Genomic DNA, 26,605 nt, shown 5'->3' with positions numbered 1-26,605 from the left:
GCTGGTGGAGGTGATTTTACAGCAGTGAGAAGTCTTGATGATTTTATGGCAAAATTAACTTTAAGAAATTTCAAAATAAATAACTGGGTGTTGGGTCATGTTCTGGAAAACAGTTACTGGGGTGCATTTTTTATACATTTATCCATCCATCCATCCATCCAGCTCAAGCAAAGCGGCCCAGACCTCCCGATCCACACACACCTCCTCCAGCTCCTCCGGGGGAACCCCAAGGCGTTCCCAAGCCAGCCGAGAGATGTAGTTCCTCCAGCGTGTCCTGGGTCTTCCCCGGGGCCTCCTCCCAGTGGGACGTGCCCGGAACACCTCTCCAGCGAGGCGTCCAGGGGGCATCCGGAAAAGATGCCCGAGTCACCTCAACTGACTCCTTTCGACGTGGAGGAACAGCGGCTCGACTCCGAGCTCCTCCTGAGTGACCGAGCTCCTCACCCTATCTCTAAGGGAGCGTCCAGCCACCCTGCGGAGGAAACTCATCTCGGCCGCTTGTACTCGCGATCTCGTTCTTTCGGTCATGAGCCAAATCTCATGACCATGGGTGAGGATCGGAACGCAGATCGATCGGTAAATCGAGAGCTTTGCCCCCCTACTCAGCTCTCTCTTCACCACAACGGTCCGATACAGCGACCGCATCACTGCAGATGCTGCACCGATCCGTCTATAGATCTCACGCTCCATCCATCCCTCACTCGTGAACAAGACCCCAAGATACTTAAACTCCTCCACTTGAGGCAAGGACACTCCACCGACCTGAAGAGGGCAAAGCACCTTTTTCAGGTCGAGAACCATGGCCTCGGATTTGGAGGTGCTGATTTTCATCCCGGACACTTCACACTCGGCTGCAAACCGCCCCAGTGCACGCTGAAGGCCCTAATTTGATGAAGCCAACAGAACCACATCGTCCGCAAACAGCAGAGACGAGATTCTGTGGTTCCCAAACCAGACCCCCTCTACACCCTGGCTGCGCCTAGAAATTCTGTCCATAAAAATAATGAACAGAACCGGTGACAAAGGGCAGCCCTGGCGGAGGCCAACGTGCACTGGAAACAGGTTTGACTTACTACCGGCAATGCGAACCAAGCTCCTGCTGCGGTCGTACAGGGACTGGATAGCCCTTAGCAAAGGACCCCGGACCCCGTACTCCCGGAGCACTCCCCACAGGGTGCGCCGAGGGACACAGTCGAATGCCTTCTCCAGATCCACAAAACACATGCGGACTGGTTGGGCAAACTCCCATGAACCCTCGAGCACCCGATGGAGCGTGTAGAGCTGGTCCAGTGTGCCGCGACCAGGACGAAAACCACACTGCTCCTCCTGAATCCGAGGTTCAACCATCGGTCGAATTCTCCTCTCCAGTACTTTGGAATAGACCTTACCGGGGAGGCTGAGGAGTGTGATCCCCCTATAGTTGGAACACACCCTCCGGTCCCCCTTCTTAAACAGAGGGACCACCACCCCAGTCTGCCAATCCAGAGGCATTGTCCCCGATCGCCACGCGATGTTGCAGAGGCGTGTCAGCCAAGACAGCCCCACAACATCCAGAGACTTAAGGTACTCAGGACGGATTTCATCCACCCCAGGAGCCTTGCCACCGAGGAGCTTTCTAACCACCTCGGTGACTTCGGCCTGGGTAATGGATGAGTCCACCTCCGAGTCCCCAGTCTCTGCTTCCTCTTCGGAAGACGTGACAATGGGATTGAGGAGATCCTCGAAGTACTCCTTCCACCGCCTGACAACATCCCCAGTCAGGGTCAACAGCTCCCCACCCGCACCGTAAACAGTGCTGGTGGAGAGCTGCTTCCGCCTCCTGAGGCGTCGGACGGTTTGCCAGAATCTCTTCGAGGCCGACCGATAGTCCTCCTCCATAGCCTCCCCGAACTCCTCCCAGACCCGAGTTTTTGCCTCTGCGACCGCATGGGCTGCGGCACGCTTGGCCTGCCAGTACCTGTCAGCTGTCTCTGGGGTCCCACCTACCAACAAAGACAAGTAGGTCTCCTTCTTCAGCTTGATAGCATCCCTTACTTCCGGTGTCCACCACCGGGTTCGGGGATTGCCGCCGCGACAGGCACCAGAGACCTTGCAACCACAGCTACGAGCAGCCGTATCGACAATGGAGGTGGAGAACATGGTCCACTCGGACTCCATATCTCCAACCTCCCCCGGGATCTGGGAGAAGCTCTCCCGGAGGTGGGAGTTGAAGACCTCGCTGACAGAGGGTTCCGCCAGTCGTTCCCAGCAGACCCTCACGATATGTTTGGGCCTGTCAGGTCTTACCGTCTTCCTACCCTCCCAGCGGATCCAACTCACCACCATGTGGTGATCAGTCGACAGCTCTGCCCCTCTCTTCACTCGAGTGTCCGAGACATTTATTTATCTTTTTTTCCATGAAAGGTCAAAACAAAACACCAGCACATCACTTACAAAGTGCTAACGTTGTAAAGGTGCAATCAAGTAGGTCAGTGTGACACAACCCAAACCTTCACAAATATCCAACACCAACATATCAACCATAGGCCCTCCAAAACAATAACAATTAAAATACATAAATAAATAATAATAATTAAAAAAACACGCTCCCATGACAATCGGATCAGGTTTAGGTGTAAAAGAAGTTGCCGTCTTTATTCTAGGCTGAGGTACGGTACACAGGTGATCAAGCAGCGGAGCAGAGGTACAAACAAGGTAAGACAAAAATGCAGTCATATTCAATCAGGGTTCAGAGGCACGAGCAAACACTGACATCAGGGATGAGACAAAAGGTGTGGTCAAAGTAAACAGAGCAAGATAGAGTACACGGCTAAGCAAAAACAGGACTGTAGACAGAAGGCTGGAATGTGTACAAACAACGACAAACTGGCAGGGGAGTGGTGGCTGGGAGGTGTTTAAATAAGACAGCTGTTAACAAGGTGCACGTGAGGAACAATCTAGAAAGGGGGTGTGGCAGGTAGACAAAGATTATACATCAGGAAGATGGTGAGGAAGGGAGTGCACAAAGTGAAGTGACGTAGGATACAAAGATGCATAGCAGGTGCAAAGAGCGTGAGTGAATGGAAACACAAAGGAGACAGAATCAAAGTGTGAGACGGGGACACAAGAGCTGATGGAGAGGCATGAAATGGCAACACAATCCGGTTTGAGTGAGAGATGAAGACACAATGGCAGGTGCAGGGAGTGGAGTGAACACAAACAAATGAGGACAAACTGAGAACAGAGCTAAAATGTAATCTATGGACAGAATATAATACTACTATGAAGAGGACCAGGACAGAGCATGAATCATGGGAACTAAAAGCAAACCAAGATATAATAAGTACAAGAGGAAAAACTACATGAGAACTGATCATAAAATAGAAAATCAATACTAAAGCAAAGCTAAACAGGAACTGACTAATTAACAGAAAGCAAAATCCAATATTAAAGCACAACACAAAACAGAAATGAGAACAACAAAAATAAACAGATGATAGCTAAAAGATAAACAATGAAAACAAACTGCCAGAACAAACTAGAATGAAACTGAGCAATGGCCAAAGTATGAAAGTAACAAAGAAACAAAGTGACAAAGCAAAAACAGAATAGAGAATAAATACGACAAAAAAAAAAGACTAATAAATCAAAGCTGGGGCACGTGAAGGGAAAAAGAAAGAGGGGAAAAACCGAATCAAAGCCCAGATCCGGCCTAAATCCTGACAATTACATGGTTGCCACACTTTTAGAAACTCATCAGCCCCCCCAACAGTAAACTTGATTTTTTTTCAAGTTTTAAGAAAAGCATACGATCTTTAATGGAACTTTACAAGAAAATAATATTCTGTGACATGCCAGCAATGAGGTAAAGGCAATTACATCAGCCTGTGAGTTAGTAAGGGGACACAATGATGACTTCAGGAATTCCAAAACATCGATCAGAGGACAAGGCTGTAGACTGATGCCAAGAATGTTAGAGATAACATCAAAATATGAAATCCAATGTCACTGAAGTTTGGGGCAAAGGAAAAAAAAACATAACTTAAATCACAGGGAGAGGAGCTACATCAGTCACACAGATCTGAGGCAAATGTTGGATTATTTTGACTTTGAAAAATGCAGCCTATGTACTATTTTAAATTGAATTAGGGAAAGTCTTGCACAAGATGATGACGTATAAATTCTTTCAATTGCCTTGAAACCTTCCCTGAATTTGAGTCCCAACTCTTCTTCCCAATTACATACACACACACACATATATATATATATATATATATATATATATATATATATATATATATATATATATATATATATATATATATATATACACTCAACAAAAAATATAAACGCAACACTTTTGGTTTTGCTCCCATTTGTATGAGATGAACTCAAAGATCTAAAACTTTTGCCACATACACAATATCACCATTTCCCTCAAATATTGTTCACAAACCAGTCTAAATCTGTGATAGTGAGCACTTCTCCTTTGCTGAGATAATCCATCCCACCTCACAGGTGTGCCATATCAAGATGCTGATTAGACACCATGATTAGTGCACAGGTGTGCCTTAGACTGTCCACAATAAAAGGCCACTCTGAAAGGTGCAGTTTTATCACACAGCACAATGCCACAGATGTCGCAAGATTTGAGGGAGCGTGCAATTTGCATGCTGACAGCAGGAATGTCAACCAGAGCTGTTGCTCGTGTATTGAATGTTCATTTCTCTACCATAAGCCGTCTCCAAAGGCATTTCAGAGAATTTGGCAGTACATCCAACCAGCCTCACAACCGCAGACCACGTGTAACCACACCAGCCCAGGACCTCCACATCCAGCATGTTCACCTCCATGATCGTCTGAGACCAGCCACTCAGACAGCTGCTGAAACAATCGGTTTGCATAACCAAAGAATTTCTGCACAAACTGTCAGAAACCATCTCAGGGAAGCTCATCTGCATGCTCGTCGTCCTCATCGGGGTCTCGACCTGACTCCAGTTCGTCGTCGTAACCGACTTGAGTGGGCAAATGCTCACATTCGCTGGCGTTTGGCACGTTGGAGAGGTGTTCTCTTCACGGATGAATCCCGGTTCACACTGTTCAGGGCAGATGGCAGACAGCGTGTGTGGTATCGTGTGGGTGAGCGGTTTTCTGATGTCAGTGTTGTGGATCGAGTGGCCCATGGCGGCGGTGGGGTTATGGTATGGGCAGGCGTCTGTTATGGACGAAGAACACGTGCATTTTATTGATGGCATTTTGAATGCACAGAGATACCGTGATGAGATCCTGAGGCCCATTGTTGTGCCATACATCCAAGAACATCACCTCATGTTGCAGCAGGATAATGCACGGCGTCATGTTGCAAGGATCTGTACACAATTCTTGGAAGCTGAAAATGTCCCAGTTCTTGCATGGCCGGTATACTCACCGGACATGTCACCCATTGAGCATGTTTGAGATGCTCTGGACTGGCATATACGACAGCGTGTACCAGTTCCTGCCAATATCCAGCAACTTCGCACAGCCATTGAAGAGGAGTGGACCAACATTCCACAGGTCACAATTGACAACCTGATCAACTCTATGCGAAGGAGATGTGTTGCACTGCATGAGGCAAATGGTGGTCACACCAGATACTGACTGGTATCCCCCCCAATAAAACAAAACTGCACCTTTCAGAGTGGCCTTTTATTGTGGGCAGTCTAAGGCACACCTGTGCACTAATCATGGTGTCTAATCAGCATCTTGATATGGCACACCTGTGAGGTGGGATGGATTATCTCAGCAAAGGAGAAGTGCTCACTATCACAGATTTAGACTGGTTTGTGAACAATATTTGAGGGAAATGGTGATATTGTGTATGTGGAAAAAGTTTTAGATCTTTGAGTTCATCTCATACAAAATGGGAGCAAAACCAAAAGTGCTGCGTTTATATTTTTGAGTGTGTGTATATGTATATATGTATGTATGTATGTATGTGTATATATATATATATATATATGTATATATATATATATATATATATATATATATATATATATATATATATATATATATATATATATATATATAAGTGGAGGAGTTTAAGTATCTCGGGGTCTTGTTCACGAGTGAGGGACGGACGGAGCGTGAGATCGATAGACAGATCGGTGCAGCATCTGCAGTGATGCGGTCGCTGTATCGGACCGTCGTGGTGAAGAGAGAGCTGAGTAGGGGGCAAAGCTCTCAATTTACCGATCGATCTACGTTCCGATCCTCACCTATGGTCATGAGATTTGGCTCATGAGCGAAAGAACGAGATCGCGAGTACAAGCGGCCGAGATGAGTTTCCTCCGCAGGGTGGCTGGGCGCTCCCTTAGAGATAGGGTGAGGAGCTCGGTCACTCGGGAGGAGCTCGGACTCGAGCTGCTGCTCCTCCACGTCGAAAGGAGTCAGTTGAGGTGGCTCGGGCATCTTTTCCGGATGCCCCCTGGACGCCTTGCTGGAGAGGTGTTCCGGGCACGTCCCACTGGGAGGAGGCCCCGGGGAAGACCCAGGACACACTGGAGGGACTACATCTCTCGGCTGGCTTGGGAATGCCTTGGGGTTCCCCCGGAGGAGCTGGGGGAGGTGTGTGTGGATCGGGAGGTCTGGGCGGCTTTGCTTGAGCTGCTGCCCCCGCGACCCGACTCCGGATAAAGCGGAAGATAATGGATGGATGGATGAATGGATGAAAGAACAAGATTTTATAGCCGCAAGGGCTTTGTTATGGGGGATAAGTTGAAAGAGGTCCGCCAAAGGATGTTTTGGGGAAGAGAGGGGAACTCTGTAAAAATAGTAGATGCACAATGTGTAATTTGAAAAAAATTAAATATATGAGATGAAGACAAAGCATATAAGGAAGACATATCGGTAAAATTAAGAAAGGTATTATCCTTAAAAAGATCACAGAAACTTTAAATGCCCTTCTTTCCCCATAGATGAAATGAAATGTCTAAGAAAGATGGAGAAAGGGCCAAGAGCAGAAGCAGAAACCCAATTGAAATCAGAACTCATTCCATATTTTTAAGAGAGGCAAGTACAACAGGGAGGCAAACACGACTTAGCTTCTAATTGACCCCAAGTTGTATGAGGATGTTTTGACCAGTAAATGTATTTTTGAATGTTAATTATCCAGTAATAAGACATCAAATTAGTTAAAGACAGAGCAGACATTTTTGTAATAATGATTTACATACTCTTACCTCCCTATATGAATGAGGAAATCATTTGACCAATAGATTTAAAAAAGGTTTTTGGTAAGAATAAAGGAATACACTTTAATAGGAATAAAAACTTTGGTAAAACATTCATTTTCACTGTATTAATCCTACCAAAAACAAATACCGGGGAATTAGCCCATCATTGAAAAGTTGACCTCATTACTGGACAATAGAGGAGTAAAATTTGCAGCCCTCAGAGCCTGACGTGAACCATGTTGCATTCACTCCCAAATATGTAACTAGAATGAATCACATGGAAAGGAAGATCAGTTTGTCTGAGATGCTGTGCAGCTATATTTATAGGCAAGCATTCACTTTTTTTGTATGTTAAGTCTATATACAGAAAAAGAGCCAAAATTTTGGAGTACTGCCATAATACATTTTAAATGGCTAGTTGGATTTGTGACATATAAAAGTAAATCGTCTGCATACAGAGCAACTATATGGTCTGTACTCTCACTACACACCCTGGAGCAAGGAAGAGGTTCTGAGACTTATTGATAGTGGCTCTACTGCTCAAGGAAAAAGTAAAGGGGAGAGGGGACAACCTTGACGTGTACCATGTGACAGAGTAAAATACTGATATTTTACATTTTTTGTACAGACAGAAGCTAGGGGAGAAATATACAGGAGACCAATCAAAGAAATAAATCTATCGCCATAACCAAATTTCTTCAGTATTTCAACATCATACTTCCATTCCAAGCCATCAAATGCATTTTCAGCATCCAATAAAATTACGACTTCAGGGAGATTACTATGGTGTTTGGACTACAGTACACTGAAAAGGGTGTGTATATTAAAAAAGGAATGCTTTCCTTTGATAAGACCAGTCTGTTCTTTTGATATAATAGAAAGGAAAATTAAATCTGTACGGGACGCTAACAATTTGGACAAAATGTTCACATCCATATTAAGTAGGTTAATAGATCTACTACAAGCACAAGCACAGGAAGTCTGATCTTTTCCTTCCTTGAGCAGTAAGGAAATTTGTCCTGTTACAATAATCACAGAAACATTTTCGGCAGAGTTATTGTTCTTGATCAACAAAGTTAACACAGAACGATAATACGGGGGGGGGGGGGGGGGGGGGTGATGATAAAATGGTATTAATTATGAGAAAGCCCTAAAAACAATAGAAAGTGTCTCATCTCAGTCTGACCAACGGAAAGGCAGAAGCAGTAATAACCTCAATCAGTCCAGTTTACCTGTAACAGTGCAGACAGCAGATAGTTATTGAAATGAAAAGAAAAACATGTCTAGTATTTGCACAGGTCCTGCACAAACTTGTCACTATCAGATACAGAATGCAGCCACTTTCTCTCCCCCGTCAGCAAAGTAACACACAGTTTGGCCTGGTACGGGAACGCAGGCCTGAGTCTCTGCTTGTAGAAGTCTGACATGGCGCGCTTGGATTCCGCATACTGTCTCATCGCTTCAGGGCTGTAATCTTTGTGGAACCGAATCTTATATCCATTGTAGGTCAGGCCACCCCTTTTACGTTAGGGATGTGAATCTTACAACAACTCACAATTCAATTCGATTCTGATTCTTGGGGTGACGATTCGATTCATAATCGATTTTTGATTGAAAGAGCTCTGAGAAATAGTTCTATTACTTAAAAAAATGTTTATGTTTAAGAAAATGCAGCTTTACAAGGTTAATCAAGTGATTCTAGATGTAAATTTACTTATCTGCTTTGCTCGTTCAGAGTTTGCTAGCAGTTTAGCGAAGCGCTGGTCAGTAGTCGGCAGATACTGCTGCTCCGCTTCTTTTAGCATAGCATGTGGGCTTGCGGATTTGAAGTGTTTCCAAAGTACTTGACTTTCATTTTGCGGATTTTGCACACTGCATAAGTCATGCCAAGCTCCTTCGTACGCAGCAAATAATAAAATCCAAAATGCGCCCAAACATTTGCCTTCAGCAAAGACGGTGCGGGCTGAATTAGCTCTTCATCCGCCATGCTAAGATGCAGCTCACGAATGTTTGAAGCACGCCGGACCCTCCCCTTGCGGGGACGCTGTAGTATGGAAGACGTTGCCTGACAAACAGTACACGCAGCGAGTAAGTAAGAAAATGTTTTAAAAAATGCTTTTTAAAAATCGATTCTTGGACATTTTGGATCGATTCAGAATCTTAATAAATAAGAATCGCGATTCAGATGTGAATCGATTTTTTTCCGGCACCCCTATTTTATGTGCCTCATGAATCACCACATCTTTCATTTGATAATGATGAAAGCGCAGGATAACTGGTCTAGGTTTTCCTACAGGAGCCAGTTTAGGAGCTAAGCTCCGGTGAACCCTGTCCAACTCCGGCGGTGAAGCATCCAACTCCGTTCAAAAACATCAATGAGGAGTTGGGGAGAAAAAACAGAAGGGAACGGACCTCAATAGCTTCAGGTAAACCTATAATCTGAACATTCTGGCATCTGCTCCATCCCTCCACGTCTGCCATCTTGGATTTTAACCAGTCGTCTTTACGGATTGCAGAGTATTTGGCCTTGAGCTGGTCCAAACACTGATCAAAATCAGTGTGCGCAGATTCAAGAGAATTAATGCGTAAACCGTGGTCACGCACTGCAGATTGGACACTGTCCAGCTTATAAGACAAACTTTCAGAAGAAGGTTTAAAGTCTGCAGACAGCGCAGCTCTGTGGTCTTCTAGCAGAAGGCTAATCTCTGCCTTGTTACAAGTGCAGCAACAGTGATGTTTCTGTCTCACTTGGATCTTACTTTTGACTTGGACATTTTGCAGATTTTGTAAATATGATTCCAAACAAAAAGTGTGAAGTTTGCAAGGCAAAAAATATGAATAGTGCGGTGGACTGAGCTGAATACCCATCTACTCTCTAAACGGCACCAGAAGTCTACTGAGGTGCTTTTGATGGTGATGAAATGTTTATTGACTTGGACTTTATGGATGATACTGTGATCTTTGTGGGATCAGACTGGATTAAGACTGAGTTCCAAACTTTCAATGACTTACTGGACTTGGACAAGTATCTGTATGTGGCAAAAGTGTCTCTGCATCCTCTGCCTTTGAGATCCAGAGATGCCTTGGAAAATTTTATGTAGTCATGAGGACAAAGGTCAGAGATGTTTTGGTGATGCTGATATATTTGTAGGAGAAAAAAGGTCCAAGTCTTTAGGGTCCTGGGGTCTCATGTACAAAAACTTGCATGGATTTCCTACTGTAACATGGCATATGCTAAAACACAGAAACTGGCATAAGCACAAAAAAATTCAGATGTATTAAAGTGTGCATACGCATGGATCCAAGCCTGTTCCTTTTGTAAATCCCACTCAACATGGAATTGAGTGCACATGCTCATGCGCCAGGCCCCCCTTTCCACGCCCACATTTAAATATGCATATTCATGTAAATTAGCCCCTGGCAGCTGGGAATCCCCACTCTGTCAGATCAGTCAACATGACCACAGAAAAGAATTTATACCAAGTGTGAGCGACAGATTTGAGCAGGATGAGGAGACACAAGGATAGTTTATTTGGTACTTCACTAACCTTCACTAAAAGACTATGCCAGTATGCTAGCCATACAAAAGGGAAAATAAGTGCGTCATAAGTCTGGACTTGAAAGTCTCTACAGAATCTGACTGTTTTATTGATGCAGGGAGATCATTCCACAGAACAGGGACATGATAAGAGAAAGCTCTCAGACCTTTTATTCATCCTAGGGACACAAAGTAGTCCTGCACCCTGAAAATGCAAAGCCCGGGCCAGTACATAGGGTTCAATTAGGTCAGCTAGGTAGGGAGGTGCCAGTCCGTGAACAGTTTTATGGACTAGTAGCAGAACCTTAAAATCTGATCTCTTACAGGGACAGGAAGCCAGTGAAGAGATGCCAAAATGAGTGTAATGTGGTCAAACTTTCTGCTTTGTGTCAAAAGTCTGGCAGCAGCGCGGGTGGAAGAAAGCAGTCCTCGTAATATCTCTAATGTGGAGTTTAAAGGACAATGTAGGATCAAAAATTACCCCATGGTTCCTCACTTTGTCAGTGTGATGTTTGACACACAAGCCTTGGCATCAATTTTACCAGCTTACGGAGTTTAGAATTGATGTAAAATAGATGCCGATGTCTCACTGGACCAAGAACCAGATCACATTAGGTTACTTTAGAGAGGGGGAGAATGGAATGGACTGATTGTCTGTCTGGGTGATTGCCATCCAGCACCTGGATTAGTTCCATGGTGTGGTTGATGTAATGCCCTCAGATCTGAGCTTGATACGTCTGCTGACGTGGATAAAAGGCTTCTCCACTAGGGAGCAGATAAGAGCTGACTCATGCACTGGGGCTTGACAACAAAAAATAACAGACCAGGTGTTCTGATGATGTCACTGCAGAACAGCATGATGATGCTTCCTCTTCTTCTTTTTTGTCCATTGTTATATTTTACACTTTACTGTGCTGTCTCTGTGGTTCAGGATAGTATTGCAGTTTTTTCGAGAAAGTGCAGGAATTTTTATTCTTGCATTCTGATTTTTGACAAAGTCACTTAATTTGTTGTCTAAATCAATGAGTTATTGGTGACATCAATATAAAAATAGAAATACATGCTTTAATTAAAATGTCACATTAATTATACGATGCCTTTCTAACAACCCTTTTTTAACATCATTAACATCGTTTAACATCTTGATCTACACCGTGTTGTAAACACCATTAATTTTACGTGGAATGTATTGCGTTTTTAGTTGCATTTTTATTTTATAAACATCATATTGATAATTACGACGGCATTTTAGGGCCACATAGAAATTTTTTTAGACTTCGAGAATAAAGTCGTAATATTAAATTATGACTTTTATTCTCACAAGAATAAAGTCATAATATTACGAGAATAAAGTCATAATTTAATATTTCGACTTTTTTCTTGTAATATTATGACTTTTTTCGCAAAATTATGACTTTATTCTCGTAATATTATGACTTTTCTTTTCGTAATATTACGACTTTATTCTCCAAGTCCAAAAAAAAAAAGAAATTCAATGTGGCCCTAAAACTCCGTCGTAGATAATTGATATTACCTTTTTAAATTTTACTCAACAAGCACTATTTTTTTATTTTTCAAATGAATCATTAATCAATATTTATAAAAATTGTTTTTGCGGATGAAAAAAGTGGGCGAGGTCAGGGTGGAGTGATGTCGTCTCCGATTGGCTGCTGAGGATCTATTATGCTGATGAGCAGGGCGTGGCTTCGAGCCGGAGGTGCTGCACCGTAAAGTCTCTTCATTGTGGATCCGGATTCGAACGAGACGTGGTTTGCTGCTCTCTTCCGTGCACGCGGTTGGATTTACCGTTTGGAAGCGTCGGGATTTGTAATTACGGTTCCTTCTGGAGGAAGTACGCGCGCTTCTTGTGGATTTACGTGTCGGTTGTCGCAGCTCATTTGAATCCAGTTTCCGGATGCGAGGTGAGTTTTTGGACACTGGTTCTGCCTGCACGCGCACGGTTGTCCTTTGTGCGTCAGCGATTGGAATTCGTGTGTGATTGTTTTGAGGAGCGTGCGCGTGGCAGATTTGATTGATGGCTGTCAATCAGTCCGGCGTGTCGGTGAGCAGCAAAGGCAGGCGCGTGCGTGTGCCTTTATGCCGTCACACAGACTTGACTTTAAAAAAACACCTTGTTTTCTTTAAATCTTCGTTTATTTCAGGCTTAATTTCCATCTTTTGTCACGATGCCAGCAGAAACAAAATCAAGTTAATTTTGTTTCGAAACCGGATAAAAGCTGATATTTTGGGATTTTTTTTTTTTGCTCAGGTTTGCTTTAAAGTGTTAATTTTACAGCAAAATACTGAAGAGATTTAAATCACAGATGTAATTTGTAAATGTGGTTTTCAGGTGGGATTTTAAGGCTTCACGTTGGAGGTTTTTAGGTTTTAGTTCTGATCCCTGCAGGGACAAAAGCAGCAGATCTGACATCAGCCAAATTTGACTTTATAATTCATGATGCCTTTAGAAAGAAAAGCACCAGGCTTCCTTTAAAACGTTTGAAAACTGGATTCATAATTATAAGGGTTAATATGCAGATTAATTGTCAGATGGATGAAGCTACCAGACTTCAGTGGAAAACTGTTGAATTTTTATCTCTGAGCTGTGGTTCAAAATATCATGTTTTAATGTTTTTTAAGGGTTACTATTAAGTGTAAAATAGACAGACGTGCAGTTTTATCTTTTAAATATTAATAAATGATATCTGAGCTGCATTTCTCCCATGTTCTTTATTTAGAGGTCAAACACAGATTGACACTGTTCGAACTCTCCAGACTTGCATTTACATCTGTTGGATTTTCAGAATAAACCTTTTGAACCTGGTTGTCTTATGTCCAGTTTTAGGGGTTAATTTTAAGTGTAAATTCTGGACTGATGTTTGACCATTGCTGCATGCTCGTTTTTAGATTTCTGGTTGATCTGGGCTTCATCTGGATGTTTTGGACTTGAACTGCTTTCTGAATTTGGTTTAAAGGTTTAGACTACTGATGGTGTATTTTGGATGTTTTACTCTGAGGTTCTTTAACTTTGATTCTGTAAATGCGAAGCTCCAGGATTCACATGAAACCAAAGCATTTTAGGCAAAGTAAAGGAAGTGACTCTGTAGCCATTAAACCATAATAATAATATTAATAATAATTATATAATACACCTGGCAGTGAAAGCCACCTCTCTGAAATTTTGCAGGATTTTAAACCTCAATAGGGTGAATTGATTGCCGGCTATGTCTCCATAGCGTTGCTTTCCGGAACCATCTCTGCCCAAAGTAAAATTTCTCTGACATCACATATTTTGATTCGAGTTTGCTGCCGTCATAGTTAAAACTGGCCAAAAGAGGGCGCTGTGCCAAATAATCAGATAATTGGGGGCTTGTGGGGAGTTGAATGTTTAATGACGTCACTGATTAGTTTTGTCTTCGGAGTGATGACTGAAGAGGTCCACAATGGCGATCAGATCCGGTGACGCGCTGATATTTTCATTGTTCCGTGTTTATGTCAGAGTTCTGAATGATGAGCCAGAGGTCAAAGTTCACACATTAGGGAATATTTTGTTTCTTGTTTCCCTGCTTTACTGAAAACTGACTGTGATGATGGTGACGAGGACCGTTACACCACTGTGTTTTTGACATGCAAGTCACTTCAGAATGTAAGTCACAGGACTTATAACCAGTAACAAAAACTGAATTACAGTCCGTAAAATATTTTACATTGAAAATATCTGTAGGTTTTCCTGTGAACCCGGAAATCTGTGGAAGGTAATACAATAAAATGATCTTTATGTGTCCAGAGCAAAGCAGCACAAATTAAACAAATGTGGTGTCAGACTCTCTGTTATTAGGGGTGTCATGGTTGAGTTTATTCATCATGGTTCAGTATTTATTCAGTAGGTGTAATCTGTGAGCAGCAAAGAGCTACCGTCAAACACTTCAGCACTATGAGGCAAAGTGTCGATAGAAACTTTTTTTCATTAAATGTTTATGAAGTGGATCACATCTCGTCATTCTCATTGAGATGAATTTATTCTGCAGCGCAATGCTTTGTTTGTATGCCACGTAGTAATGAAGTCAGCTTCTCCCTGGTTTTGCTTGTGGTCACCACTGCCGATCTGACGTGGATCTGCTTGTTGATTTTTGGCACAGGTTTTCCTTCCAGATGCAACTCCACATGGAGAATAGGCAGGGCTAGGTTTGAACCGCGAACCTTCCGCACTGGAAACAAGCACTAACTTCGCTGCCACCGCTGCTTCCTGACTAGGGTTTGGTATTGAGAACCGGTTCTTTTCTGGTATCGTTAAGAATTGATTCGATCCACTGATATCAATAGTCTTTTTGCTTAACGATTCCCTTATCGATTCTTCAGAGCGGCCGTTGTTTTTGAGGGTGTTTGTCGGGAAAATGATCATTTCTCTATGTTGATTACAGACCCTGCAACAGCTCTGTAATCAACCGCGTCTGCAGCTCAACTCCACTTTGAAGCGTGAACCAATGAAGCAGTGCTTCGATCCGCTAGCTCGTTGGTTCTTTGATTTGCTGCACTTCAGAAGTGGCAGGTCTGCTTCTTAACCCCTTTCAAAGCCATTAAAATGTCAATCATGAGTCACTTTTGTGTGGATTAAAGTCACTAACTGGGACTCTTGTCTTGTTGTAGTCAAGAAACGAGAATCGTCCTCTGTTCCATTGGCACAGCTCCAAATGCTGCTCGGCTCTCTGCCGAGACAGAATCCGATCAGAATTGATAACTTCAAAACAAATTGCCGCTTTAAATAAAATGACTCCTCTTTCCAAATGCTGGAATACAGACAATAAACTACAATCGACTAAAATGTTTTTTCCTCCCAAAATGAGATATCCTGCATTCTTTATGAATTACATCCTGATGTGCAGCGCAGCCAGCTGCAAGAGCTCAGCTCAGATGTATGGAAAGACATTCATGCCAATAATGTCTGAAAGGAAATGCTTTTGACCAAAACTACAGATTTTGTTTATTTCAAAGAGTTGATTGAGATGATTGTTCATGCGTTCGTCTCATCGCATTTGGGTTATTGTAACAGTCTTTTCACCTGTCTGAATAAGGAGTTGGCCCGCCTGCAGGATGTGCAAAATTCTGCTGCGCGCTTGCTTACCCGCACCCGCAGGAGGGACCGTATTACTCCTATTCTTAATACTTTGCATTGGTTGCCTGTCTCTTACAGGATTCATTACAAAATCTTGGTATTGACTTTTAGAGCTCTGCATGGACAGGCACCGGAGTACATCAGGGACCTGATCCAGCCTTATGCTTCCTCCAGGAGCCTCAGGTCGTTCAATCAGAATATGTTGATGGTTCCTCGGACCCGTTTTAAAATTCGTGGGGACAGATCTTTTAAAGCGGTGGCGCCTAGCCTCTGGAATGAGCTTCCCTGTGCCCTTCATTCTCTGGATTGTATAGATACTTTTAGAAGGCAACTAAAGACGTATTTCTTTAAGTTAGCTTTTTAGCCTAATATTGTATTTTATTGATTTCGTATGTTATTTTTAGATTATTTTTGTATGCCATGTGCAGCGCTTTGTGACCCTGGTCTGTGAAAGACGCTTTATAATTAACACTTACTTACTTACTTACATATTTCAGAAGAAAAAGGTAAATTAACCAATTTAATTTATGCTTTCAAAGTTTCTTGCTTCAGATGGTTGGTTCGCACTTTCATCTGTTTGAAAGCACAGAGAGCAGGGTGAGGGGGCTGGCCTTGCCCCGCCCCGCCCCACCCTGCCTCCTGCACAGAGCATGAGACTAGAGGGACACAGTTTGTGGACATCAGTGGTGCAGCACACGAAATGTCGGTTACTTATGGAAAAGAATATGCACGTGCATAATCGTACTGTCGTGCCGTGTATTCTGCGTAGAGTTCCGTGCACCTAATGGCCGTGTGTGTACCATACGGTTTAATACAAATAGATGTATTGTGACACTTGTTTGTAGTATTTCCTTACATGCTCAAAAAAGTATTCTCAGTGTAGTAAATCTAGCACATCTTTTTATTTTTATTATTTATTTTGTGTCTGTGTGTGTTCAGAGGAAAAACTGGATCCTGAGTGAATCCTGAGTCCATGTTTTGTGTTGAGAGACTGTGATCAGTCCTGCTGCTGAAAGCTGAATGTTTTTGCTCTGTGGATCGGGTTTGGACTCGCACGTTTATGCGCTCGGTGCCCTTCCTGTTGTATATAAAGAATGGGGTTCGGGTGACCTTCACCCGGGAACCTTCTGTTTCGGAAGCAAGTACACAACCCGCTGACACTGACAGCGTGTCGACGGTGCTCTCTGTGGAGAACTTTGATGATGTCATGGTCTGGTGCCTGTTGCACCAGGCTGAACAGAGCGATGATGTCACTGCAGGGAACGCACAGCTTCCTGTTTGCACCGCGTGTTTGTAACTGTTAAAGAAAATCAAGAGAGTTCCGACACCAAAACCTCTCAGGCGGCAGCCAGTGCAGGATTGTTGTCTACGCCTTCTCCTCTTTGTACTGCCGGCGCTGCAGGATGCTACATCACACGCCCCGAGGGGGCGGAGCTCTGGCTTCCAATTAAAAGAAAAAAAAATCGTTATGTTCAAAGTTCAGTTGAAATAACTTTCTCTGACTTCTCTGATGTGACTGAAGCAGCATGTTGGCTGAAGTGGTCATGTTGACCATATTTGGTCGTTTTTATATTGAAGTGTTTCAATTTAATTTTAATTCTTTTTTTTTTTTTCTTTTTTTTTCCAAAGGTTCAGACTGTTGGAGGGGAAGTGTCTTTTTTCCATTTTTCTGTCTGTCAGCCGTCCTCCTCTTCATCCTCATTTTCTTGTCTCTTCTCCTCTAATGTCATTGCAGCCCTGCAATTTATTTTGAAAACCACTTTCCTGTCTGAGCTGTCAGGTCTCTGGTTGGCTGTGAAGTCATTAAATGCAAATGAGTTTTATTTCTTTTTCTTCTCAACTTTATGTGAAATAATAATTTTATATCTCAACATAAAATCTGTTACCTGGTTTTCTGTTTTCTCTCGAGAAGGAAAAGTGACAAACACACTGCAATGTTCTGAAACCAGATGCAGATTTCTTCATGTTGCTGCTAAAATTTTTCTGCTTGATTTGTCTTTGTCTTTGAATCTCTGGATACTTTTTTCTTTTTCAACGGGGAAATTTTGCGACAGACCTGGATTTGTAATCTAGTGGTGGTGGGGGGATTAGATCTCCCAGCTGGCCTTGGGAATGCCTTGGGATCCCCAAGGAAGCATTAAAGGACTTTGTCGAGGAGAGGGAAGTGTGGGATGAGCTGCTTGGTGTATAGCCCCTGGGATCCAGATCTGGTTGAGCATCAGAAAATGAGAGAATGAATGAAAACATCTGTATTTGTAATGAGTCCGAATTACAGTTTGAACCCACATTGATTGATTGATTGATTGAAGTTGCCTGCTGCTCTGCCCAATCCTTCATATGTCACTTAAAATAACCAAGATAATCTAGAAATCCAGGATCTCCTGATCCAGATTGTACAAATCCACTTAATTCACTTTTTCCTGTCAAAGTGAGCCTTTGATTAGACAAACTGGAGTCAGTCATTCGAGATAATTTACTAACGAGAAACCATGATCAACAACTCTGTGATTGGATGAAAAGTGAAGGGGCAGAGCCACGATCCGTTCATGCCGGTGGAACTTCAGTGGAGAACTATAAAAACTAGAAAGTACAACATAAAAATCATCTTTTTTATTTATTCACTGTCATCTCATCACTTGTATAGTTTGATTTATTCTTTAATATTCTTAGCATGTAGAACCCCAAAGACCCGAGGAGAAGATTATAGTCAAATAAATGGTTCAGTCTCAAAGAAAACGATTCCTCTGTAACAGTGATGAGTTGCGGTATGTTAAAGATGGTGACAGTCACAGAATGAATTTTCTTACTGTTATTGATTCACTGATCACAGCCGGTGCCTCCCACAAGAACGGATCAGCCAATGATCGAGCAGAGTTCCTAACACGGCACCTTTTAATAGCCGTGATCTCGTTTTTGGTGTTTTGTGGAACTGCAGTGTTATATGATAAATACCATAGGACTTAAATTTTTTATTTTTTTTTCTGTTTGGAAAAGGAGCTTTCAAAACTGTTTTAAATAAAATTCCATCAAGAAACCTGATTTTTTTTTTTTTTTTTTTTTTTTAGCACTATGAACAAGTAAGTTGTGTTTTACTATAATCTGGGCATTCTGGGATCGATGTGGATTTAGGATTGTTACTTCTGCCAAACAAATTGGGCGGAGGTTATGTTTTCACCCATTTTGTTTGTTTGTCTGTCTGTCTGTTTTTGAACAGCCTGGAGCCCACAATTTGTCATATATTGCTATGAAAGTTTTACTGAAGATTCATATCTTGATAGGCAAGAAGTGATTAAATTTTCAAGGTCATTGGTCAAAGGTCTAAATCTGAAAAAAAATCTTTGAAAATTGGAAGAAGCCCTATCTTTAACATTGAACAAATTTTTAAAAATTCATAACTGTCCAAAAAGATCAAATTTGTTTCATATTTGAAAGTGTTATGCAGGATGGTATCCTTTGACTGACAAATCTGTAATCTGATCCACGTTACAGATTTTGTGGCCATTTAAATTGAACGTTGACAACCCTATTTAATGTATATTTTACATTATATCTTCATCAAATATGCCCCAATCATGTTCATATTTAAATGTGAGGTGCAGACTGACACTCACTCACTGTCCCCTGACAAAGTTTGATCCGGATCTGATCTGGATTGTGGATTTTGTGGACGTCTGAATTTAATATTGAAAAACTCATTTGGTGTACTTTTTGCATTATATCTCAATCAAAAGTGCCTCAATCACTCTGATTTGTGACAATGAGGTGCAAACTGGCACTCTCAATGTATAGACTAAGTTTGATCCGCATCTGATCAGTATTGTGGATTTAGCAGATATTTGATATTAACATGGAAAGCCCTTTTGATCTATATTTTGTATTATATTTTAGCTTAAGAAAAGCCACTTCTAACAGAACTTTGACCTTGAAAATTTTTCCCAAGGTAAAAATTTTTATAATTGTAAACTAGTGTTGGCAGAGGTGGAAGCACGGTGGCTTAGTGGTTAGCACTGATGCCTCACAGCGTGAAGGTCGTGGGTTCAATTCCCGTAGCCTTTCTGTGTGGAGTTTGCATGTTCTCCCCGTGTTTGCGTCGGTTTCCTCCGGGTGCTCCGGTTTCCTCCCATATCCAAAGACATGCGGGTTAGGTGGATTAGAATCTTTAAAATTGTCCGTAGGTGTGTGTGTGTGTATTTGTTTGTCTATTTGTGGCCCTGTGACAGACTGGTGTCCTGTCCTGGGTGTACCCCGCCTCGCGCTCTGACTGCTGGGATAGGCTCCAGCCCCCCGCGACCCTTAATTGGACTAAGCAGTAGAAGATGAATGAATGAATGAATGTTGGCAGAGGTTTGCGCACTGAGCGCGATGCTCTAGTTTTGTTAGTGTTTAAAAAGAAAATAACAGTGTATAATGTGTAGAAGCGCCTTGAACAATGTCTGACCTCGTTATCGAATAGTTTAAAGACCTCTATAAATCAGATTCTCTGTCCCTTAAGTTGAACAAACATGTTTCATTAAAAAAAGATTTGTTGAACTTTGGAATCTGGAGCTTTTGGCTTTGCGAAGGGCCGTGGTTGTTCTGGTTTTTGTCACAAAACTCTTGGCTCACATTTGAGCTCAAAGGTGGAATGTGGGGAAAATCGCATTCAGACCACAAAACCACAGAGATGACCTCTGTGTGACCTCTGTATGGCAGAATGGCACAGCTGTACACGTTTGCGTGTGAATAAGTGTGCACACCTTTTTATTTATTTATATATATATATTGTCTTTAATTGAAAGCCAGCAGAATAAACAGACGTGTTGCACACGCAGCGTTTCCACAGCAACATGTGGATTATCTCGGCCACGTTCATCGTTAATCTTTGTGCTGGGGGAAAAAACAAAAATTAATCTGCACTAATGAGTTTCTAAAATGCTTCATTATTGCCATTCATCATTTTTCTGAACAGTGAATAAAGGAACCTATTTGTTTGTTGGCAACAAATCAGATCCAGATATCAGATAAAATAAGGCGTATTTATGGGGGGAAAAAATGATTATTTTTTAACTTGGAAGAAAAATTGGAGAAAAGTGGACGGACACAATTCAAGTCTCTATTAAATCAGCGATTCAGAAATGTGAGTGTGCACGGAGATTGCAGGTGAGGGAAGCCATCCAGACACCGTGGATTTTCAGATTTCAGAGGCTGTGATGGGAAAGACTTCTGTTGCTTCTGCAGTCAGTTTCCTGCATCTGTCAACACACAGCACATAATCCAAACCTCTGGGACACGCCCACATGGTCTGGAGGGGAGAGATGACTGCAGCATTGCTGCGCCTCTCTTGGGGGCGTGGCCAGGATAAGCTTCTTCCTATTTGTTGGCGATCTTTCAGACACTTGATGACAGATATTCGCTTGCTGAAATAATGCGACCCTTTAAATGTGGTGCGGCTGCTAAAAGCCTAAAACGTAGAGCGCACGCGACCCTATACTTGTACGTCACGCAGCAGGTAATTGATGTTTGTGTCGTACTAATGGACACTAATAGACTGCAGCCGAACTCGGTGGATCTTTTCTACACAAACATTCTACCGTGTTAATGAGCCGAGCCGAGCCTTGCGTTCACACTGCAGAGGCTGCTGGGTAATGGCGCGTGGAGGTGCTCGCTGTCAGCTCTGACGTTCAAATGTGAATTTCAGAAATGGACTTCTGACATCAAATAATAGCAGCGCAGGATTCGACTGTGATACTGGGACTAATGAAGTGTCAGCAGCAGCAGCAGCTGTTCTCGACTTTTCAGTGCCGTTGAGTTTTTTTTTTTTAATGTTAATCAGCTGCCAGGAAAATTTTTTAATGATGCAATTAACAAAATGCAGCTGTAATCAGAGCTCAAGGTGACGTGAGAGCGAGTACGAACAGCGTGAAACCAACAAATCTACCTTTGGTTGCACGAATGCAGGCCTGAATCAAGCTTCAAACTCAGTGTGGCATCGATTCGAGCTGACACCAACACAGAGCTCAGTAAAGGTCCCAGCCAAACCAGATCTCTGTTTAAAATGACAAACAAACAAAACCTGATTACTTCATGTTCAGCAGGAATGAAACACTGAAGTTTAGAGTTGGGGTAACGATGTTTGAGTGGGTACAGAGGTCAGAGGGTTCTCAGGGATAGCCCATGAGCCAGTCATCAATTTTGACTGAATCAGTACCACTTAAGGTGACAAAATGATCCTTAGAATCCGGCCACAGTGTCCCATGGCCCACACAAAAATGTATGACAGCCATCCCAGGGTGGCAGCTGTAGCCAGGTAGGAGTCAATGAAGAATTACACAGAGGTCAAAATTTAAAAATGCTCCAGTTATGTTCAAAACTATACCACATTATTTGTCTGATCATAATGATTCCAAAAAGGTATAGTTTAGACTATCTGTGACTGAATGTTCTGGAGTTATGGGGTAAAACAGCAAAAACGGTGACAAGTGTCAGTTTAGGTTTGTACAGGGGTCAAAGTTAAAGTTGCTTCAATTTCAGTAAAGAAATGTGCAAATTATTGGTTGAAATAAAAGGATCAATAAATGCAATAGTTTTGACTGTGTTGAATGCTTGGACTGCAAAGTAAAAGTCAAACAAGGTTGACGTGGATTCTATGGCATGTGACATACTGTATTACCCCTTAACATGATAACTAAGCAAGACAGATGGTGCAAACTATTCCTTTTTAGAACCCTATTAACCCAAGCAATAATTTGCATCATTTTTTACTGAAATTGGAGCAACTTTACTAGAGCCCGACCGATATGGATTTTTTGAGGCTGATGCCGATAACGATATTTGGGTGAAAAAAATGCAGATAATTGATAAATCGGCTGATTTGCCGATAGCCGATAAATCAGCTGATATTATTATTATTTTTTTTTTAATGAATAAAATGTTCTTTTTTGGACCCTCAACAAAAAAGGTATGAGCTAAAAGCTGAAGCTTTGTCCTCATATTGATTAACTTTATAACAGAGAAGAATTTTCAAGTTCAAAAAATGCAAACAAAGCAATTGGAGCAGTTAGGGGGCTATTCAAATGGGCCAACTAGTAAGATATCACTCCTGAAAACTATCTTTGCCATATCAATAAAAAAATCTGCCCTACGATTGGATTTTGGAAAACCATGTGATGGAGAACCAATTCTGATTGGACACATATTGCGCATGTCATCACACATCTTCTATGAGGAGTACCAAGATGGCCAACGATGGATCGAAAGTTCGCGGAATCAACTTTTCAGCAAAAAAGTAAGCTTCTATCTCATATCATTAAAAGGTTATTTACAATTTAGTAAAGATTGGTCCCAGCCGTCGTATACGGCGTCGTTGACCCCAGAGGGTTAATGGCGAATGGCAGTAATTCCAAGAACCCTTCCGGACGACCAGTGAATCTGAATGTTTCAACCTCTTAGCAGTAAATGAAAGTTTTTCATGCTAGAAATAAGGGCTACACAACGTGGGACCGACGCAATGAATCACATTTGACACATTACTACATAAACTGAGTTAATCAAACTGAGTTGAAATGAAACGGCAGAAATGTGGGGTGAATGTAATCACAAAGTTATTACAAACAACATCCTTGTAAACTTACTTGTATGCTATTGTCAGCCGATCAGTGCAGTGTGATGGCGAACTACGGGGGCCAGTGATGAACACATTTAAGCAGGGGTGTAAGCAGCTCTCATTTGAATGGAGTCAGAGCTCCATCTACTGGACAAATGGTGCAGAAATGGTGGAGAAATTATCGGCGTTCTATCGGCAAAATTTCGGCCGATATTGAGTACTTTAAAAAGGGCTTATATCGGCTGATAATATCAGCCGGCCGATATATCGGTCGGGCTCTAAACTTTACCCTTTGACACCAGGACAAACACAAACTGACCTTTGTCACCATTGTTGCTGTTTTTACCCTATAACTCCTGAACATTCAGTCATAGATAGTCCAAACTATAGCTTTTTGGAATCGTTATGATCAGACAAATAATGTGTAGTTTTCGCCATGATTGAAGGATTTCTACATTTTGACCTCTGTGTAATTCTTCATTGACCCCTACCTGGCTACAGCTGCCACCCTGATGGTTATCATTCCTTTTTATTGTAGGCCATGGTACACTGAGGCTGGATTCTAAGTGTTGTTTTGTCACCTTAATTAAATGGTACTGAAAATCTGTTTGGCCCATGGACTAGGGAGGGTCCACTGGTCCGAACCTCTTGATATGATTTGATGGTGAATATTACAACCCCAAACTGATTTTTAAAGTTCACAAATAAATGTAGTACTTTCAAAAAGCTAAAAACCCAGATCCAGTTTTGTTCAATTTACAAAAGTAAAACATAGGATTCTATTGGTATACACCATTAATCACCTTTAATTGTAGTTGTCTATAAATCAGTTGAATTAAAACTCAACAAATAATGGTATGTCACCAAAATTTAATGGGTTTTTCTTAATTGTCACACATTTATAACATTACTTAACCTGTTTTAGTGCAACATATAGTCTACCATAAATGTAAAAACAACTTCAACATGCTCTCCTTAATACAAGGACTAACGGATCCTAGGACTATTGGACTCTAGGACTAGTGGGAAGTCCTCGGATTCTTTGTTTGATTCCCCATCACACAGGAAAATCACAAAGGTCCCTTGAGCAAAGTCCTTCCTGGCCAAGTTGGTTCTGTTGTGCAGTTGAACCACTGATGTGTGTGTCTTGTTAAAAATACGGGAAAGTATGATAGAAATGGACTCCATTTACCATTTAACTGCAGCATTACATTAATTAAGGGAAATGGATTTTAAAATGCTTTCTGCTTGAATTGGAGAAAACCAGCTTTATTATAGAGCACTTATAAAAGAACCCAGTAGCATTTAACAAAGTGCTGTGCAAGAAACAAAAGATATATTGCATAAGAACACATCACTGTCATTCAGAGTAAAAAAAAAGTTATATAAATGAGTTTTAAAACCTGGCAATGTGGGAGACGACTTCAGAGAAGGAGCCCATTCCACAGCTGAGAAAGCTTGGACCCCACTGGTATGGGGTTTTTAGACGTGCTTTAAGGATGACTAAGAGCAGCTGGGCCACAGACCTTAGTGAACTCAAAGTGAAATTAGAGCTGAACCATGAAAAGATTTAAACATCTTGAGTGGAGTGAGACACAAGATGAGCAGCAGCATTCCAGAAGAACTATAAGTGTGTGAGGGAGCCGTGGCTAAGACGAACATAAAGTACAGTAATTTCAATTCAACTTATTTTAATTTATATAACGCCAAATCACAACAAAGTTGCCTCAAGGTGCTTCACACAAGTAAGCTCGAACCTTACCAACCCTCAGAGCAAGCACACAGGCAACAGTGGTAAGGAAAAACTCCCTCTGATGATTTGAGGAAGAAACCTCAAGCAGACCAGACTGAGAGGGGTAACCCTCTGCTGAGGGCATGCTACTGACACAATTTACAAAACAAATATACAGAAAATTTTGCCGGTGCACAGGACGGGAGCGTTGCAGAAATAGACCCCACTCTCATCTCTGAATGGAGCCGCACCTCAAACGGAGAGAAAAAACAGAATCAGGCGGCAGAAAGACAACAAATACAGTATAATTTGTCAGCATTGAGCAACAAAAAAACCAGAAGAAATACTAAGGTGATCGCCGGCCACTTGCGCTAAGCTTCATTAAAAGACCCAGACTTTAGATAAAGTTGAGGCCGCAGCCCGCTCCGTTTCCTAATAAAATGAATTAAAAGAGTAAAAAGCATAGTAACATACTATGCCAGTATGCTAGCAATACAAAAGGGAAAATAAGTGCATCTTAAGTCTGGACTTGAAAGTCTCTACAGAATCTGACTGTTTTATTGATGCAGTGAGATCAGTCCACAGAACAGGTGTACAATAAGAGACAGCTCTGTGACCCACAGACTTTTTATTCACCCTAGGGACACAAAGTAGTCCTGCACCTTGAGAACGCAGAGCCCGGGCCGGTACATAGGGTTTAATTAGGTTGGCTAAGTAGGGTGGTGCCAGTCTGTGAAATATTTTATAGGTTAGTAGCAGAACCTTAAAATCTGATCTCAGGGGTGCTGGAAGCCAGTGAAGAGATGCCAAAATGGGTGTGATGTGGTCAGACTTTCTGCTTTGTGTCAAAGTCTGGCAGCAGCATTTTGAACCCGTTGGAGACCCCTAATGCTGGACTGCGGTAAACCAGAAAATAGAACATTGCAGTAGTCCAATCTAGAAGAGACAAATGCACGAATCAGGGTCTCAGCATCAGCCATCGACAGGATGGGACAGTACAGTGGTCAAGACCAGTTTTGATAAAAGTGTGAATAAGATGTTCAAAAATCTTGAGAGAAAACAAGGTTAACCTTGGATAAAAGCCTCAATTGCTTAAAAGTTAGATTTAACAGAATTTATCTGTTTTATTTACTTTTAAATCACTCATTTTACACTAATTGGAACTCCTTTGACTTGTCATTTTTGTTATCCTGTCATTATAGCCACTAGAGTCCACACCACTGGACTACATATGAGCATTTTATCCATCTATCTATTTTCTGTTCCTGCTTATTCTAGTTATAGGTGAAGCCCATCCCATTTGTCATTGAGTGGGAGGCGGGGTTCACCCCTGACAGGCCACCAATCACTGGATATGATTGTCTAGTTGGCAACCTTTCTGTTATTGTTCTCTGATATTTTATTTATTTTTCGTTTGGTCAAAGCAGGTGCTCTACCATGGGGT

General features: G+C 42.0%; 1 protein-coding gene across 2 annotated transcripts in view; it reads left to right on the top strand.

Annotated features, from left to right (window-relative positions):
- The first annotated feature begins 12,483 nt into the window (after positions 1 to 12,483).
- Positions 12,484 to 26,605, top strand: part of LOC117501549 (semaphorin-6D-like) — a 187,857-nt gene continuing 173,735 nt past the window's right edge. For both annotated transcript variants that reach the window (XM_034160443.1, XM_034160442.1), the window contains exon 1: positions 12,484 to 12,656. The gene's annotated coding sequence lies outside the window, so the exon portion shown is untranslated. The remainder of the gene's footprint in view (positions 12,657 to 26,605) is intronic.

The sequence above is a fragment of the Thalassophryne amazonica genome, chromosome 20, assembly GCF_902500255.1.
Source record: "Thalassophryne amazonica chromosome 20, fThaAma1.1, whole genome shotgun sequence".
Taxonomy (NCBI): domain Eukaryota; kingdom Metazoa; phylum Chordata; class Actinopteri; order Batrachoidiformes; family Batrachoididae; genus Thalassophryne; species Thalassophryne amazonica.
The sequence above is the reverse complement of the archived record's forward strand: the minus strand, read 5'-3'. Positions and strand labels throughout refer to the sequence as shown.